The 17206-nt window shown below is 51.1% G+C and overlaps 1 long non-coding RNA gene across 1 annotated transcript; it reads left to right on the top strand.

Moving 5' to 3' along the window:
* Positions 1-11134: 11134 nt before the first annotated feature.
* Positions 11135-11592, top strand: LOC135050437 (uncharacterized). Its single transcript, XR_010241611.1, has 2 exons — positions 11135-11279; positions 11389-11592. It is a non-coding gene; the product is annotated as an uncharacterized LOC135050437 (long non-coding RNA).
* Positions 11593-17206: the final 5614 nt, after the last annotated feature.

Below are 17206 nucleotides of genomic sequence, written 5' to 3'. Positions count from 1 at the left end.
CTTCAGTACCTGAAGTTCAGACATTTGTTAAAGGAGTGCTGCATATTCAGCCCCCGTTTGTGCCCCCTGTGGCACCTTGGGATCTCAACGTGGTGTTGAGTTTCTTAAAATCACATTGGTTTGAACCACTAAAAACCGTGGATCTGAAATATCTCACGTGGAAGGTGGTTATGTTATTGGCCTTGGCTTCTGCCAGGCGAGTATCAGAATTGGCGGCTTTGTCCTGTAAAAGCCCTTATCTGATTTTCCATATGGATAGGGCAGAATTGAGGACTCGTCCCCAGTTTCTCCCAAAGGTGGTGTCAGCGTTTCACCTGAACCAGCCTATTGTGGTGCCTGCGGCTACTAGGGACTTGGAGGACTCCAAGTTGCTAGACGTTGTCAGGGCACTGAAAATATATGTTTCCAGAACGGCTAGAGTCAGAAAATCTGACTCGCTGTTTATCCTATATGCACCCAACAAGCTGGGTGCTCCTGCTTCTAAGCAGACTATTGCTCGTTGGATTTGTAATACAATTCAGCTTGCACATCCTGTGGCAGGCCTGCCACAGCCAAAATCTGTCAATGCCCATTCCACAAGGAAGGTGGGCTCATCTTGGGCGGCTGCCCGAGGGGTCTCGGCTTTACAACTTTGCCGAGCTGCTACTTGGTCAGGGGCAAACACATTTGCAAAATTCTATAAATTTGATACCCTGGCTGAGGAGGACCTGGCGTTCTCTCATTCGGTGTTGCAGAGTCATCCGCACTCTCCCGCCCGTTTGGGAGCTTTGGTATAATCCCCATGGTCCTTACGGAGTTCCCAGCATCCACTAGGACGTCAGAGAAAATAAGAATTTACTCACCGGTAATTCTATTTCTCGTAGTCCGTAGTGGATGCTGGGCGCCCATCCCAAGTGCGGTTTATCTGCAATACTTGTACATAGTTACTGTTAACTAAATCGGGTTATTGTTGAGCCATCTGTTGAGAGGCTCTGTTGTTTCATACTGTTAACTGGGTTTCATATCACGAGTTGTACGGTGTGATTGGTGTGGCTGGTATGAGTCTTACCCGGGATTCAAAATCCTTCCTTATTGTGTACGCTCGTCCGGGCACAGTATCCTAACTGAGGCTTGGAGGAGGGTCATAGTGGGAGGAGCCAGTGCACACCAGGTAGTCTAAGATCTTTCTAGAGTGCCCAGCCTCCTTCGGAGCCCGCTATTCCCCATGGTCCTTACGGAGTTCCCAGCATCCACTACGGACTATGAGAAATAGAATTACCGGTGAGTAAATTCTTATTATTGCGCCCATAGTAACCAGGTCTAGCTGCGTAAAGGGTCGGCGCTGCGAGCTGAGATGGTGATACCACTCCCGTCAGCAGAAACAGAACAGGTGTGAGAGGGGGTGGAAAGAACTGAATACCACCCTCAGACTGGCTCTCCTGACCAACTAATCGTTTATACCGCGGGGGAATGGAGACCGCATGACAAGGGAACGGAGACCGAGAGGCCGGGGAGATGAATACTCAGGGGTGGGGGAGACAGAGGGGTGGGGGAGCGGAGACCGAGAGGCCGGGGAGATGGATACTCAGGGGTGGGGGAGACAGAGGGGTAGGGGAGCGGAGACCAAGAGGCCGGGGAGATGGATACTCAGGGGCGGGGGAGACAGAGGGGTGGGGGAGCGGAGACCGAGAGGCCGGGGAGATGGATACTCAGGGGTGGGGGAGACAGAGGGGTGGGGGAGCGGAGACCGAGAGGCCGGGGAGATGGATACTCGTGGGGGAGGTGGAGACAGAGGGGTGGGGGAACGGAGAACGAGGGGCCAGGGAGATGGATACTCGGGGGGGGGGGGCAGAGGGGCGGGGGAGCAGAGACTGAGGGGCCGGGGAGATGGATACTCAGGGGTGGGGCAGACAGAGGGGCGGGGGAGCGGAGACCAAGAGGCCGGGGAGATTGATTTCCGTGGGGGAGGTGGAGACAGAGGGGCTGGTGAGAAAAATACTCAGGGATGGGAGAGACAGAGGGGCCGTGGAGAAGGATACTCAGGGGTGGGGGAGACAGGGGCGGGGGAACGGAGACCGAGGGGCTGGTGAGAAAGATACTCAGGGATGGGAGAGACAGAGGGGCCGTGGAGAAGGATACTCAGGGGTGGGGAAGACAGAGGGGCAAGGGAGCAGAGAACGAGGGGTTGGGGAGAAGGATACTCAGGGATGGGGGAGACAGGGGAGGGGGAGCGGAGACCGAGTAGCCGGGGAGAAGGATACTCGGGGGTGGGAGAGACAGAGGGGCAGAAAAGCGGAAACCGAGGGGCCGGGGAAAAGGATACTCAGATGTAGGGGAGACAGAGGGGTGGGGGAGCGGAAACCGATGGGCCGGCGAGAAGGATTCTCAGTGGTGGGGGAGAAGGGGGTGGGGGAATGGAGATTGAGGAGAAGGATACTCAGGGGTGGGGGAGACAGAGGGGCGGGGGAGCGGAGACCGAGAGGCCGGGGAGATGGATACTCGTGGGGGAGGTGGAGACAGAGGGGTGGGGGAACGGAGAACGAGGGGCCAGGGAGATGGATACTCGGGGGGGGGGGGGACAGAGGGGCGGGGGAGCAGAGACTGAGGGGCCGGGGAGAAGGATTCTCTGGGGTAGGGGAGACAGTGGGGCCGGGGAGAAGGATACTCTGGGGTGGGGAAGACAGAGGGGCGGGGCAATGGAGACAGAGGGGCCGGGGAACGGAGACGAGGGGCCAAAGAGATGGATACTCAGGGGTGGGGGAGACAGGGGGTCCGGGAATAAGGATACTCAGGGGTGGGGGGGTTGACAGTGGGGCCGGGAAGAAGGATACTCAGGGGTGGGGAAGACAGAGGGGCAGGGGAACGGAGACCGAGGGTCCGGGGTGATGTATACTCAGGGGTGGGGAAGACAGAGGGGCGGGTGAACGGAGACAGAGGGCCGGGGAGATAGATACTCAGGGGTGTGGGAGACAGAGGGGCGGGGGAGCGGAGACCGAGGGGCCAGGAATAAGGATACTCGGGTGGGGGAGACAGAGAGGTCGGGGAAATGGATGCTGAGGGGTGGGGGTGACAGAGGGGTGGGGGAGCGGAGACTGAGGGGCCAGGGAGAAGGATAGTCAGGGGTGGGGGAGACAGCGGGACCGGGAAGAAGCATACACAGGGGTGGGGAAGACAGAGGGGTCGGGAAGAATACTCAGGGGTGGGGGAGACAGAGGGGCGGGGGAGTGGAGACTGAGGGGCCAGGAAGGATTCTCTGGGGTAGGGGAGACAGAGGGGCCGGGGAGATGGATAATCAAGTGTGGGGGAGACAGAGGGGCCAGGGAGAAGCATACTCGGGAGGGGGAGACAGATGGGCGGGGGAGTGGAGACCGAGGGGCCAGGAATAAGGATACTCGGGTGGGGGAGACAGAGAGGTCGGGGAAATGGATGCTGAGGGGTGGGGGTGACAGAGGGGTGGGGGAGAAGGATACTCAGGGGTGGGGAAGACAGAGGGGCAAGGGAGCAGAGAACGAGGGGTCGGGGAGAAGGATACTCAGGGATGGGGGAGACAGGGGCGGGGGAGCGGAGACCGAGTAGCCGGGGAGAAGGATACTCGGGGGTGGGAGAGACAGAGGGGCAGAAAAGCGGAGACCGAGGGGCCGGGGAAAAGGATACTCAGATGTAGGGGAGACAGAGGGGTGGGGGAGCGGAAACCGATGGGCCGGCGAGAAGGATTCTCAGTGGTGGGGGAGAAGGGGGTGGGGGAATGGAGATCGAGGAGAAGGATACTCAGGGGTGGGGGAGACAGAGGGGCGGGGGAGCGGAGACCGAGAGGCCGGGGAGATGGATACTCGTGGGGGAGGTGGAGACAGAGGGGTGGGGGAACGGAGAACGAGGGGCCAGGGAGATGGATACTCGGGGGGGGGGGGACAGAGGGGCGGGGGAGCAGAGACTGAGGGGCCGGGGAGAAGGATTCTCTGGGGTAGGGGAGACAGTGGGGCCGGGGAGTAGGATACATTCTGTGGTGGGGAAGACAGAGGGGCGGGGCAATGGAGACAGAGGGGCCGGGGAACGGAGACGAGGGGCCAAAGAGATGGATACTCAGGGGTGGGGGAGACAGAGGGTCCGGGAATAAGGATACTCAGGGGTGGGGGGGTTGACAGTGGGGCCGGGAAGAAGGATACTCTTGGGTGGGGAAGACAGAGGGGCAGGGGAACGGAGACCGAGGGTCCGGGGTGATGTATACTCAGGGGTGGGGAAGACAGAGGGGCGGGTGAACGGAGACAGAGGGCCGGGGAGATAGATACTCAGGGGTGAGGGAGACAGAGGGGCGGGGGAGCGGAGACCGAGGGGCCAGGAATAAGGATACTCGGGTGGGGGAGACAGAGAGGTCTGGGAAATGGATGCTGAGGGGTGGGGGTGACAGAGGGGTGGGGGAGCGGAGACTGAGGGGCCAGGGAGAAGGATACTCAGGGGTGGGGGAGACAGCAGGACCGGGAAGAAGCATACTCATGGGTGGGGAAGACAGAGGGGTCGGGAAGAATACTCAGGGGTGGGGGAGACAGAGGGGCGGGGGAGTGGAGACTGAGGGGCCAGGAAGGATTCTCTGGGGTAGGGGAGACAGAGGGGCCGGGGAGATGGATAATCAAGTGTGGGGGAGACAGAGGGGCGAGGGGAGAAGCATACTCGGGAGGGGGAGACAGATGGGCGGGGGAGTGGAGACCGAGGGGCCAGGAATAAGGATACTCGGGTGGGGGAGACAGAGAGGTCGGGGAAATGGATGCTGAGGGGTGGGGGTGACAGAGGGGTGGGAGAGCGGAGACTGAGGGGCCGGGGAGAAGGATACTCAGGGGTGGGGGAGACAGCGGGACCGGGAAGAAGCATACTCAGGGCTGGGGAAGACAGAGGTGTCGGGAAGAATACTCAGGGGTGGGGGAGACAGAGGGGCGGGGGAGTGGAGACTGAGGGGCCAGGAAGGATTCTCTGGGGTAAGGGAGACAGAGGGGCCGGGGAGATTGATAATCAAGTGTGGGGGAGACAGAGGGGCCAGGGAGAAGCATACTCGGGTGGGGGAGGACAGATGGGCGGAGGAGTGGAGACCGAGGGGCCGCGGGAGATGGATACTCAAGGGTGGGGGAGACAGAGGGGCCGGGAATAAGGATACTCATGGGTGGGGGAGACAGAGGGGCCGGGAATAAGGATACTCATGGGTGGGGGAGACAGTGGGGCCGGGAAGAAGGATACTCAGGGGTGAGAGACGCAGAGGGGCCGGGGATCGGAGACCGAGGGAACAGGGAGATGGAAACTCAGGGGTGGGGGAGACAGGGGTGGGGGATCGAAGACCGAGGGGCCAGGGAGGATGATACTCAGGGGTGGGGAAGACAGAGGGGCAGGGGAACGGAGACTTAGGGGCCGGGGAGATAGATACTCAGGGGTGGGGGAGCAGAGACCAAGGGGCTGGGGAGAAGGATACTCAGGGGTGGGGGACACAGAGGGGCCGGGGAAATGGATGCTCAGGGGTGGGGGAGACAGAGGGGTGGAGGATCGGTGACTGAGGGGCTAGGCAGAAGAATACTCAGGGGTGGGGGAGACAGAGGGGCAGGGGAGTGGAGACTGAGGGGCCGGGGAGAAGGATTCTCAGGGGTAGTGGAGACAGAGGGGCCGGGGAGATGGATAATCAAGTGTGGGGGAGACAGAGGAGCCAGGGAGAAGCATACTCGGGTGGGGAGACAGATGGGCGGGGGAGTGGAGACAGAGGGGCCGGGGAGATGGATACTCAGGGGTGGGGGAGACAGAGGGGCGGGGGAGTGGAGACTGAGGGGCCGGGGAGAAGGATTCTCAAGGGTAGTGAAGACAGAGGGGCCGGGGAGATGGATAATCAGGGGTGGGGGAGACAGAGGAGCCAGGGAGAAGCATACTCGGGTGGGGGAGACAGATGGGCAGGGGAGTGGAGACCGAGGGGCCGTGGAGATGGATACTCAAGGGTGGGGGAGACAGGGCAGGGGAGAAGGATACTCAGGGGTAGGGGAGCGTAGACCGAGGCCCGGGGAGAAGGATACTCGGGTGGGGGAGACCGAAGGGCCGGGGAGTAGGATACTCGGGTGTGGGAGGCAGGGGAATGGAGACCGAGGGGCCGGCGAGGATACTCAGGGGTGGGGGGAAACAGAGGGGAAGGGGAGCGGAAACCGAGGGTCCCGGGGAGAAGGATACTCAGGGGTGGGGGAGACAGGGGCGGGGGAATGGAGACCGAGGGGCTGGTGAGAAAGATACTCAGGGATGGGAGAGACAGAGGGGCCGTGGAGAAGGATACTCAGGGGTGGGGAAGACAGAGGGGCAAGGGAGCGGAGAACGAGGGGTCGGGGAGAAGGATACTCAGGGATGGGGGAGACAGGGGCGGGGGAGCGGAGACCGAGTAGCCGGGGAGAAGGATACTCAGGGGTGGGAGAGACAGAAGGGCAGAAAAGCGGAGACCGAGGGGCCGGGGAAAAGGATACTCAGATGTAGGGGAGACAGAGGGGTGGGGGAGCGGAAACCGATGGGCCGGCGAGAAGGATTCTCAGTGGTGGGGGAGAAGGGGGTGGGGGAATGGAGATCGAGGAGAAGGATACTCAGGGGTGGGGGAGACAGAGGAGCGGAGACCGAGGGGCCGGGGAGATGGATTCTCCGTGGTGGGGGAGAAGGGGGTGGGGGAATGGAGATCGAGGAGAAGGATACTCAGGGGTGGGGGAGACAGAGGAGCAGGGGAGCGGAGACCGAGGGGACGGGACGAAGGATACTCAGGGGTAGGGGAGTGGAGACCGAGGGGTCGGGGAAAAGGATACTCAGGGGTGGGGTAGACAGAGGGGCGGGGGAGCGGAGACCGAGGGGCCAGGGAGATGGATACTCAGGGGTGAGGGAACGGAGACCGATATCTCCTGTGCTACATACTGTATATACACAAGGCCAATGCTTCCAAGATGTGAAAAACATAAGGGTTTATAAGGGTGATAACAAAGTAATTTTCTTTTATGTCCTAGAGGATGCTGGGGTCCAATTTAGTACCATGGTATGCAGACGGGTCCACTAGGAGCCCTGGGCACTTTATAGTGTGGGCTGGCTCCTCCCTCTATGCTCCTCCTACCAGACTCAGTTTACAAAATGTGCCCGGTGGAACCGGCCACAGCCAGGGGAGCTCCTAGGAGTTTTCTGAGTTTTTTTATTTTAATAGAGTTATTAGATTACAGCCTCCCTGCTTCGTGGGACTTAGGGGGGGAGTAGTGTCCAACTCTAGAAGTGAATGGTTCTCTATCTCCGCTGACAGGACACTGAGCTCCTGAGGGTGCTGATCGCAAGCCCACAAGGCAACCACTCACTCCCGCCACCCCCTAACAGAGCCAGAAGATGGAGTGGAATGGCGGCACAAAAGTGGGAGTGCAGCTCTGAGGCTGCGCTCCAGTGCAGGCTCAGCAACACATGCTGTGAGCGCTTGAGAGGCGTCCTGAGCCAGCGCTATTACCCTACACTGGTCAGTCAGCTAACAGAGGCTAATCCCGCTGTTAGCAACAAAATCCTCAGGCCAGTGTGCGGGAAGCCGTGCGCCATTACAGGGGGCGGGTCTTCTCCACAGAGCGGATCCAGCACTCACCAGCGCCATTTTCTCCCTGCAGATCATAGGAACAAGACGCTGCCCTCCACATAACTCCAGTTATCCTCTGCGGTACCAGGGTGTTATAGACAGGGGGAGAGTGTTGGTAGTGCTAATTAAGGTTGGTTAGTCAGCACCGGGCTTTTATTGTAATAACTGCTCACAGGGGCGCTGTGTGGCTGGCTCCTTATACTCTGTGACTCTCTGAAGGTACTCTGGGGGAAACTATGGGGTAAATTTACTAAGCTCCCGATTTTGACCGAGATGCCGTTTTTTCATCAAAGTGTCATCTCGGTAATTTACTAAGCAATAATCACGGCAGAGATGAGGGCATTCGTAATTTTTTGGAAGTAGTTGTAAAAATTTACGAATGAATACACCATCGGTCAAAATACGTCTGTTTAGATATGAATCTCGGTCATTTACTAACCATTCGTAATTGTAATGTCTGCCGTGAAAATGCATTTGCGGCCGTGAAAAACTACAAATCGTAAAAAAGTCCAAAAAAAAAACACACCTGCTTTTGAAAAGCGTGTTTACATGTGTACTCAATTATCCATTACTCACACCTGAATGTTTGGCCCTATAAAAGTGTTCCAGGCACATTTTGAAATTCTATCACTCTGAAATGGCTGCTGTGGTGTGTGCCAATGAGTTTCTGTTTGCTGTGGGATACCTTAGACTGCTCCATGAGGCTTCCAGAAATCAGGGCCAGGTAAGTGAACATGGTCAGCAGGTTGTCCAGGTGCCGCGGAGGCTGCGCCAGCCACGTTTTTTTAGGGGTCGTTTAAACTTAAACGCATTGTCCGATGATAGGGTCATACAGATGTTCCGCCTAAATAGAACCAACATTTTCCGCCTGTATGACCTTGTCAAACTGGGACTAGACCCTGAGACAGCACGCTCTCGCTCTGTCTCAGGCTTGCACAAACTCCTGGCTGTGTTACACTTTATGGCTACTGGGAGCTTCCAGGCTGTGGCAGGCGACGTTATTGGTATCTCACAGCCAACCTTTTCAAAATATTTGAATCAGGTGAGTCAAAAAATACATAGCCGGTTATGTCTAAGTGTTGCTTCTGTAAGCTCTTACAACACAGTATTGTATAGAATACCTAACATGACACTCACCTTAGATTGTTTAATGTCCACTCAGGTTTTGGATGTCTTGGATCCACATATTAATGCCTCAATCTGCTTCCCTACCCAGGAGTCGGAGTGGCGTGCTGTCAGGGTAGCTTTCTATGAGCTTGCTCGCATGCCCAATGTGCTGGGGGCCATAGATTGCACACACGTTCAGCTGAGATCACCTAGGGGCCGTCAATATATATATACTAATAGACATATGGCCCAATCCACTAATGTCCAGGTGGTCTGTGATGCAAAATTAAAAATTATGAGTGTTGTTGCAGGTTACCCTGGTGGCTGCCATGACTCCTTCATCCTCAGTCAGTCATCGCTCTTCGATAAATTTGAGGACGGACAAATGCCTGATGGCTGGCTGCTGGGTATGTTTAAAATGTGTTGTGTGTATGTCTTTTAACAACAAACTCTATTTTTGACTAGGGTAATGAATAATCTTACACATGTACTAATGTTGACTATATCTGTTTTTCAGGTGATGGTGGTTACGGCTGCTACTCTTGGCTCCTTACTCCATTGTCCCAACCTGATTCTCCTGCTGAACACAGTTACAATCATGCACATAAGGCTACGCGGAATGTGATAGAAAGATGTTTTGGTCTGCTGAAATCACGGTTTCGGTGTCTGGATAAATCTGCAGGCCTTTTGTTGTATAGTCCCTCAAAGGTGACTAGAATTGTGTTCTGCTGCTGTTTTCTCCATAATCTGTGTTTAAGTCAACATCTGGCACATGATGAGGGAGAAAGCAGTCAGCAAGCAGAGGAGTTAGAAACATCTGGTGACAGTGTGAGTACATATGTAGGGAGGCAGGTACGGCAAGAAGTGATTCATCTGTATTTTTCGGGTAAGTTTTTGTTGGATGTAATTATCCTTGACTAAACACTTTGCAATACAAACACTTGTGTGTTTTGTTACTTACTGTTTGTTGTTTATAGTGGTGTGTACATTGTAGTTAGTTTATGTTATCAATACATTGTCATTCATTACCCCATAAAAACATACATACATACATAGCAGCTTCTACAATGTTTGAGACGGACACAGGAAGTTGTGTGTTTGTCAAAACAAGTTTTTTATTGCGTTACTCAAAAGTTTTTGATGTATTATTTTTTGCGCTTGTGTGTGCTGGGTGCTGTGCTTTGTGCTGGCTCACTGGCACGTGCTCGGGAGGATCGCCGAACAGGGGAGGTTACTGGCGTTTGGCTAGGGGTCGTGGTTCCAGAGCTGGAGGTCACTTGTTGTGCTGCCATCAATGTTATGTTGTTGCTCAAATTATTTATGCTGGCATTCAGTTGTGTGTTGGTTGCAGTGTGGCTGGCTACAATCCTGGATAAAGATTCATTCACAACCTGGTTGTGCTGTATTAGTTGTATGAGTGTTTGGTGCTGGCGCTGTTGCTCATCAATGATGCGCGTTAAATGAGCCAGCATTTGGTTGTTGTCTGCCCGTATTTGCTCCATCGATGTTGCGATTCGGCCTACTTGGACAATCAGTCTGCCCGAGTTGCGACTAATGCGCAGTAGATGATGGGGCAGACTGGCAAGGTGTTGGGTATGTGCGGTCAGGCTGGCATTGCTTTGGGTCTGTTGGCTTGTCCAACTGGACCAAAAGTCATCTGGAATTTGTGGCTGGGGTGGAGCTTGTACCAGTTGGGGACTCATGGAGGCTTGGGGGATTTCCTGCGGCTGTATTGGCTGGCTCGGGTCAACAGATGTTAGTTGCAGTGTGAATGTTGCCTGTTGGTCTTGTCCCTGCTGGTCCACGTCGGGCATCAAGCTTGGCTCTGTATGGGGTGGACAACATGCACTGTTTACTTTACAAATAATATTTTTGCTAGTTCTAAACATTTCTACATTCATAATACTCCATTATTTTTGTATTTTGAGTTGTGTTTTTAAACTTATAATTTATTTGGTTTACAAACACATATATACCATCACAGGCGTGCACATAGACTGACTTGCGGAATCCTCACCTAACTACCTCCCCTCCACAGCATTACAGTGTTCTGTCACCTCCCCTGTCCAGGATATAGACTGCTTACCTGGATATTCCCGAGGAGCGGAGCAAGTAAGCAGTCTACATACAGGACAGGGGAGGTGTGTGAACACTATAATGGTGTGGAGGGGGTGTTGTTTTTTTATTTTAAGCCAGTAATGTGTTGTTATTTTTATGTGCACGTGTGTGGCCTAAATTTTAACAAATGTCTGTTCATTTTTAAATTTGATGTTGGCGATAGCAACCACTAAGATATTGATAAATTCTGCTTTTGCACCTTTAAAAATTTAAGACGTTACATCACATTGTTTGTTATGGCAAACATGTAAGCTCAACTACAACTCACATCATAGTAACTGTACTGTGTAGATGATTTGCTATGTGTTTAGTTTTTGTTTTGACTCACCAGATAACTGAGGTGATCTGGGCTCATCACTCTGTGGACTCGCCAATAGTGCCTGTGGTGGCTGGGGTGAGACTGCAGAAACGCGCCGCCTGGGTGGGGAAGATGGAGCCGCAGATTCAGAGACAAGACGCCGTGTCTTACTTGGCCTCCTGGGTAAGTGCCCCGAGCCCTGTGATGGGCGCCTTAGAGGAGGGCGGCTTACAGAAGCAGAACCTATGAGAATATATAAACATTAATATTTTGTACTTCTATGTGTTTGCAGAATATGTGACTACAGTGAATTCTTACCTGCAATCCCAGCATCATCCTGAGTTGTCTGTGGCCTGTCTGGCCGGCTGGTCTGTCGGACTGTTGAAAAAGTTGTAAAAACATTATGACCATACTTTGTAAAAAAATGCTAACTGCAAAGCCTTAGTGTACTGTAACCATCTTGTACGTATTGTAAATTAAACTAATTTCTGCTTAAGATCTCCGTGATTCCTTAATTTGTTATGTATATAAAAATGTACATGGTGTTGCACACAAAAAAAATGTTACATTGATGAATTATGTGTCAGATATTGCATAGATTGATTACTTGCAACTTGAGCCAAAATGTAAATTAAAAGTTTATTTAAAAATTGATTTTTTTTAAAAAACATCAGAACAAGCTGCTATTAGATACAACAGCTATGTCCAAGCAAGATCTCATATTAATTATTGCAACTCCACATACCAGCATGCACTGCACCTGATTTTGCATTATAAATTTAAAAAAATACAGCCAAGGCAAGATGGGAAATGCAGTTTAAAAACACAAAAACAGCATAAGGGTGCATAGGCCTGCAATACATGACCAACAATGTATGCATACTTTTTAAAAATAATTTCACCACCATTATCATTTGGCACACTTTAAAATATAATTTCGATTTATCAAACTCACCATCCTGCATGGGTCGGTCCGAATCCCGGACATGAGTTGCAGACACCACTTCTGCTGGAATCAGTGCCCGCACAGGCTCCTCCCACTCCCGATAGGTTGCCCGGAAAGGGGGGCCACCCCCGGTTTTGCGTGCTGATTTAGCCTCTTTGGCCATCTTGGCCTTGACACGGCGCTTTATGTCATAGAACCTCTTGCGACACGTGTCCCCAGTCCGCCTCACCACACCCTCACTATTTACGGCAACTATTACTTTCCCCCACAGGACAGACTTCCTGCGGGAGGACACCTTGGCAGCATCCTGCCCAAACAATTGCCGATGGTGCTTCATCAGCTCACGCACCAACGCCATGTTTTCAGCATAGCTGAACTTAATATTCCTGCCAGTCTTGGTAGTGGTGCGTGGCTGCGGAGCCACAGCACCATCACTCTCACTGGAGAATGCAGCAACAGGCACCCCCTCCTCCTCCTCCTCCTCACTAACCTCCTCCCTCTCACTAACCCCCTCCACCTCACTCACCTCCTCCACCTCACTAACAGCCTCCACCTCACTAACCGCCTCCCTCTCACTAACCTCCTCCACCACACTGACCTCTGAGTCAGACATGAGGACAAACAACACAAAACACAGAAAAAACAATACAGAAAACACACTCCTCCACTACTACTACTACACACCACACAGCCAACACACACGCTCACTCACTCACAAACAATGACAAAAGACTATAAAAAAAAAACAAGGACAAAAAAGTTTACAAACTGTGAAAAAACAATACTACAAATATGACAAGACTACTTACACACACAGTACAGCACTCAACAATCACAAAACTCCGCACCAAATCCACCAAAAACTCCACCAAACTCACCAACTCCAAATACACCTTCCTCTCTCCTCTCCACTAGCTAAACCCACCAAGGTGCGGTGTGTTTGGGGCGGTTTTATAGTAATGTGCACAGACACTCCTCCATCACGAATACAACCAATCACGGACGCGTGACAAAAACGAAACTTAGGACTAAAAACGCGGCCGCAACATCAAAATCACTGCCGTAACAGACATGTGACGCAGTCGTAAAATAAACTAAAAACACGGCCGCAAAACACCCAAATCGGCCGCATTCTACACCAGAAAACCACGAATGACATCGACATCGGACAAAATAAAAAATACGAATACGACAGCTTAGTAAATCCGTCGTAACAAATTCAAAAAGTTGCAGTTTTACACTTTCGATGTCATTCGTGATTATTCTCCCACCAAATCGGGAGAATTACGAATCTTAGTAAATTTACCCCTATGTCTGACATTTTCGTGTGTGTGTGTGTGTGTGTGTGTGCGTGTGTGTGTGTGTGCGCGTGTGTGTGTCCACATTACCATGTCTAAGGGCGCTGTGTCCTGTGCTGCAGAGTGTTTATCTTCTCCTGAGGAGTCTACAGATGTAGCCTCTGTTATCTTGACTGGCTGAGGCGTTAGTCCCGATCGAGCATATGCAGCGTACCGGGGCGCAGGGGGGCGCGCCTAATCACAGAGAGGCGTGCCCAATCGCATGGAGGCAGACAGAGCGTTTGGCGTTACCTTTGTGTGTAATACCTGCGATCATCCACCAGATGTCGCTTTTTGCAATCACCACTGCGCATGCGTGTGGTCTCCCGTAAAATACAATACTGAAATATATAGTAAGGACTACTTTACTAAGGCGTCTCATTACGCTGCGTACAGTAAATACAGTGTCTCATTACGCTGCATTATTTAATACGGTATATACAGTACAGACGCAAATAGTACAGCATATATGGTGCATTCAGTAGCGGATCTTGCCACGGGCAAGCAGGACTTTTGCCTGGGGCGCCGCCTTCTGGAGGGCGCCGCACCATGGCAAGATCCGCTGCTGCTGTGGTGCCCCCCGTTACCGCTGCCCGCTGTAAAGGAAAACTAGACGCTACGCATCTAATTTCCCTTCCTGAGAACGTGTACCAATGTGCGTACGCAATAAAACAAATCACACAATTTCTATAAATGTGAGCAATAAAAACTACTATTGCCCACTAAACACAACACACACTTGTTCCGTTTAACCCTATTACGACTGGGCCAGAACTGCATTTGTGCTTTACACTTACTTCCTTAAACATTTATTTTAGTTTTAACTTTATAGCAACAAAATGGTTTCACATAGATCTAAATGAATCTAACAATTTGAGTCTTATGGCAACAATGTGAGAGGGTATACAAAGGGTATGGGTGCCTTTTTTTGTGTACGCTTTTGGCACCAAAAAAAAATTCACAGATTTTTAAATAGCTTTTTTCCTGTTTACTTTACGGGTTCTACCAGAATCTCTACAAACCATACAGAGCAGACGTCATCTAATCAGCATACAAGTAGGGTTTTTAGTGTATCTACCGACCAAGAAAAGGTTACGTAGGATACTTTCTGTCCACCCTTTTGCTGATAGATTAAGTCTGCTGTGACCTGTTAGGCTGTGTGTATGTGGAATCCCTGACAAAGCCCCCAATTGAGAATGTTGATTTATATACAGGGATGAAAGCTATATCTTAAACCCACTTTAAATACACTTTACCATGGAGCCGCTGCGGCCGCTATACTTAATACACACTCTATGTACTCTTTACGCTATTAGCGTAAAGAGTCCCGTACTGTGTACGGACTTTGCGCACAAACGCCGCACTGACGGTACAAAGTACACACCCAGAGATACACCGCAAACCCTTAACAGCTATGCAATGCGATAATAATACACTTTAAACCTTAGCAGGGAAAGGAAGACATGACACCAGATTGTAATTAAACTGCTGGGTTCCGACACCACAGCATATTATTACTGAAAGGGGGTTACAATATATACAATACAATATAATACAATACAACAGAATAATGGCTACAGTCAGTGTTACATACTTGTTTGGATTTCGCCGCGCTACCCAGTCTGGTCCTCCGTCATCTAGATAGATAACTTTGTGAGTCTTTGTGTCTGACCAGGCCTGCAGCAGGCTCTTTTTATACAATTCTTCCAAAACCTAACACAATGGATACTGTAATCTCTTTGTCCATTGGACACAGGGATGGTCATTTACAGTACAGGAGAGGTCATAGGTCGGTTTGAATAGGTGGGCGATGTCTGTTCCAACTGCTCTTGTGGGTGGTCTCCTCTGGATTCCCGCCGCATACATAATGTACAGTAAATACCGTTTATATCTATATTCTGCTCCTGCACATAACTATCCGCAGGAACAGGCGATCTGCTGCAGACCAACACCGTAATGTTACCTTTAAAATACCCTAAATCTGGATACCAAACACCACCTTATAACCTTGTTCTGTCCCCTCCTATCATGTAAAGGTGAATCCCTTTGTTCTGTTACCATTTAAACTGCTTTAACTTCCTGATGTGGTGCAGGGAGACTATGTGTACATTGCGCACTATTTGGATTAAATATGTAATGTGTTTTGATAGCATTCCATGCGTTCACAAACTCTACCGTAAATACCCATACCATGCGCTAATGCGCAGGACCGCGGGATTGACCATACGCAAATTGCGGATATGTGCACGCACGGCAGAATAAGTATGTGCACGGAGACCATCTGTGTGTAGTTTGTACTTGATGTGTGTACTGCAATATTTTTCGACTTTGACAGCATTTAGCGTAAAGAATCGCTCCTGCAGATTTACTCTGATTTATGTGAAACCTGTGTGCACCCTTTCATTGACTATCTTACACAGAAAAAAAAATAATATGTACAGTAAGTAAATGTCACGGGAACACATACAAAAAAAAAAGTTGGAATTTTAGGACTCGAACCCTGGACCCTCAGCGTGCAAGGTGGAAGCCTTCATTGCTAGCCCACGACGCCTGATGAGAGCTTTACATGTTCATGTGTAAAAGTACTGCAAATAGCGACCCCTCCCCATTATGCCTTAGGGAACTTGGACGCTCATGTACATGTATTTCAAAAGCACAGTGTTTATGCGTTGTACATTCTTCCTTTTACACAATTAGTTGCGTCTCCATACACAAACTTGCGTCTGCATACACAAGTGTTTTAACATGTTCGTTTGTGTCTGTATAAACTATATACAGTACAGTATATTGAGAACTCTCACCATCTGACTATTGGTCACCATCTATTAACATTACAGTCGTCACTGACCATTTGCCAGAGCTGTAGATAAGTCTGCCGCTATACGATCGAAAGTACTGGATTGGTGGAGCATTAGCCACCCAGTGGTGGAGATGTGTAATGCATGCTGAGTATCTAGTATCGCCTCAACGCGCCTGCCCGTGATTAAACTCAGCAAGCTAAGCTATCACCTTAGTGTGACTAAACGTCCGTCTAGGTGGAGAAACAGTCAACATAACGGAGGCTACATCTGTATTCCATATACTCAGGACTGCAATATGCTTTCTCAGCCTTCCGAATCCGAACCCCCATGGGTGGATTCTTTAAGGGGAATGATATCACAGATTTCATCAAGGATGTCACATAATGAAAAAGAGACGCAGGTTTTGAAAAAATCTGTGGAGGGTTTGATATACTCAGTCCCCACTGTTTCGTCTAAGACCCCCCCTACATACCCACAAAAACGTACACTTGCCCAGATAATGCAAGTTGACACTGATACAGACTCTGATACAGGGGACGGTGACGGGGATATGCAGGGGGGTGAGGCATCACTTGCTAAGGGGGTGCAACTAATGATTGAAGCCATTAGGGATATTTTACATATTACTGAGAAGGTACCTGAGCAGGTAGAGGAATCTTATTTTACAGTAAGAAATCCTCGCTTACCTTCCCGGCTTTTAAGTAGTTAAACTCTTTGTTTGAAGAATCCTGGGAAAGCCCAGAGAAAAAATTCCAGATCCCAAAACGGGTACTTATTGCTTTTCCTTTCCCTGAAGAGGACCGAAAAAAGTGAGAAAACCCCCTTCTGTATCTAGGTTGTCTAAAAAGGTGGTTTTACCTGTCCCTGGCTCAACCGCTTTGAAAGAGCCGGCTGATCGCAAGATTGAGACTATGCTCAAATCACTATACACAGCTAATGGCGTAGCATTAAAGCCCACCATTGCTTGTGCGTGGATATATAGAACCATAGTAAAGTGGTCAGGTACATTACTAGAAGCATTAGATT

This window comes from Pseudophryne corroboree, chromosome 2 (genome assembly GCF_028390025.1).
Source record: "Pseudophryne corroboree isolate aPseCor3 chromosome 2, aPseCor3.hap2, whole genome shotgun sequence".
NCBI classification, from domain to species: Eukaryota; Metazoa; Chordata; class Amphibia; order Anura; family Myobatrachidae; genus Pseudophryne; species Pseudophryne corroboree.
The sequence above is the reverse complement of the archived record's forward strand: the minus strand, read 5'-3'. Positions and strand labels throughout refer to the sequence as shown.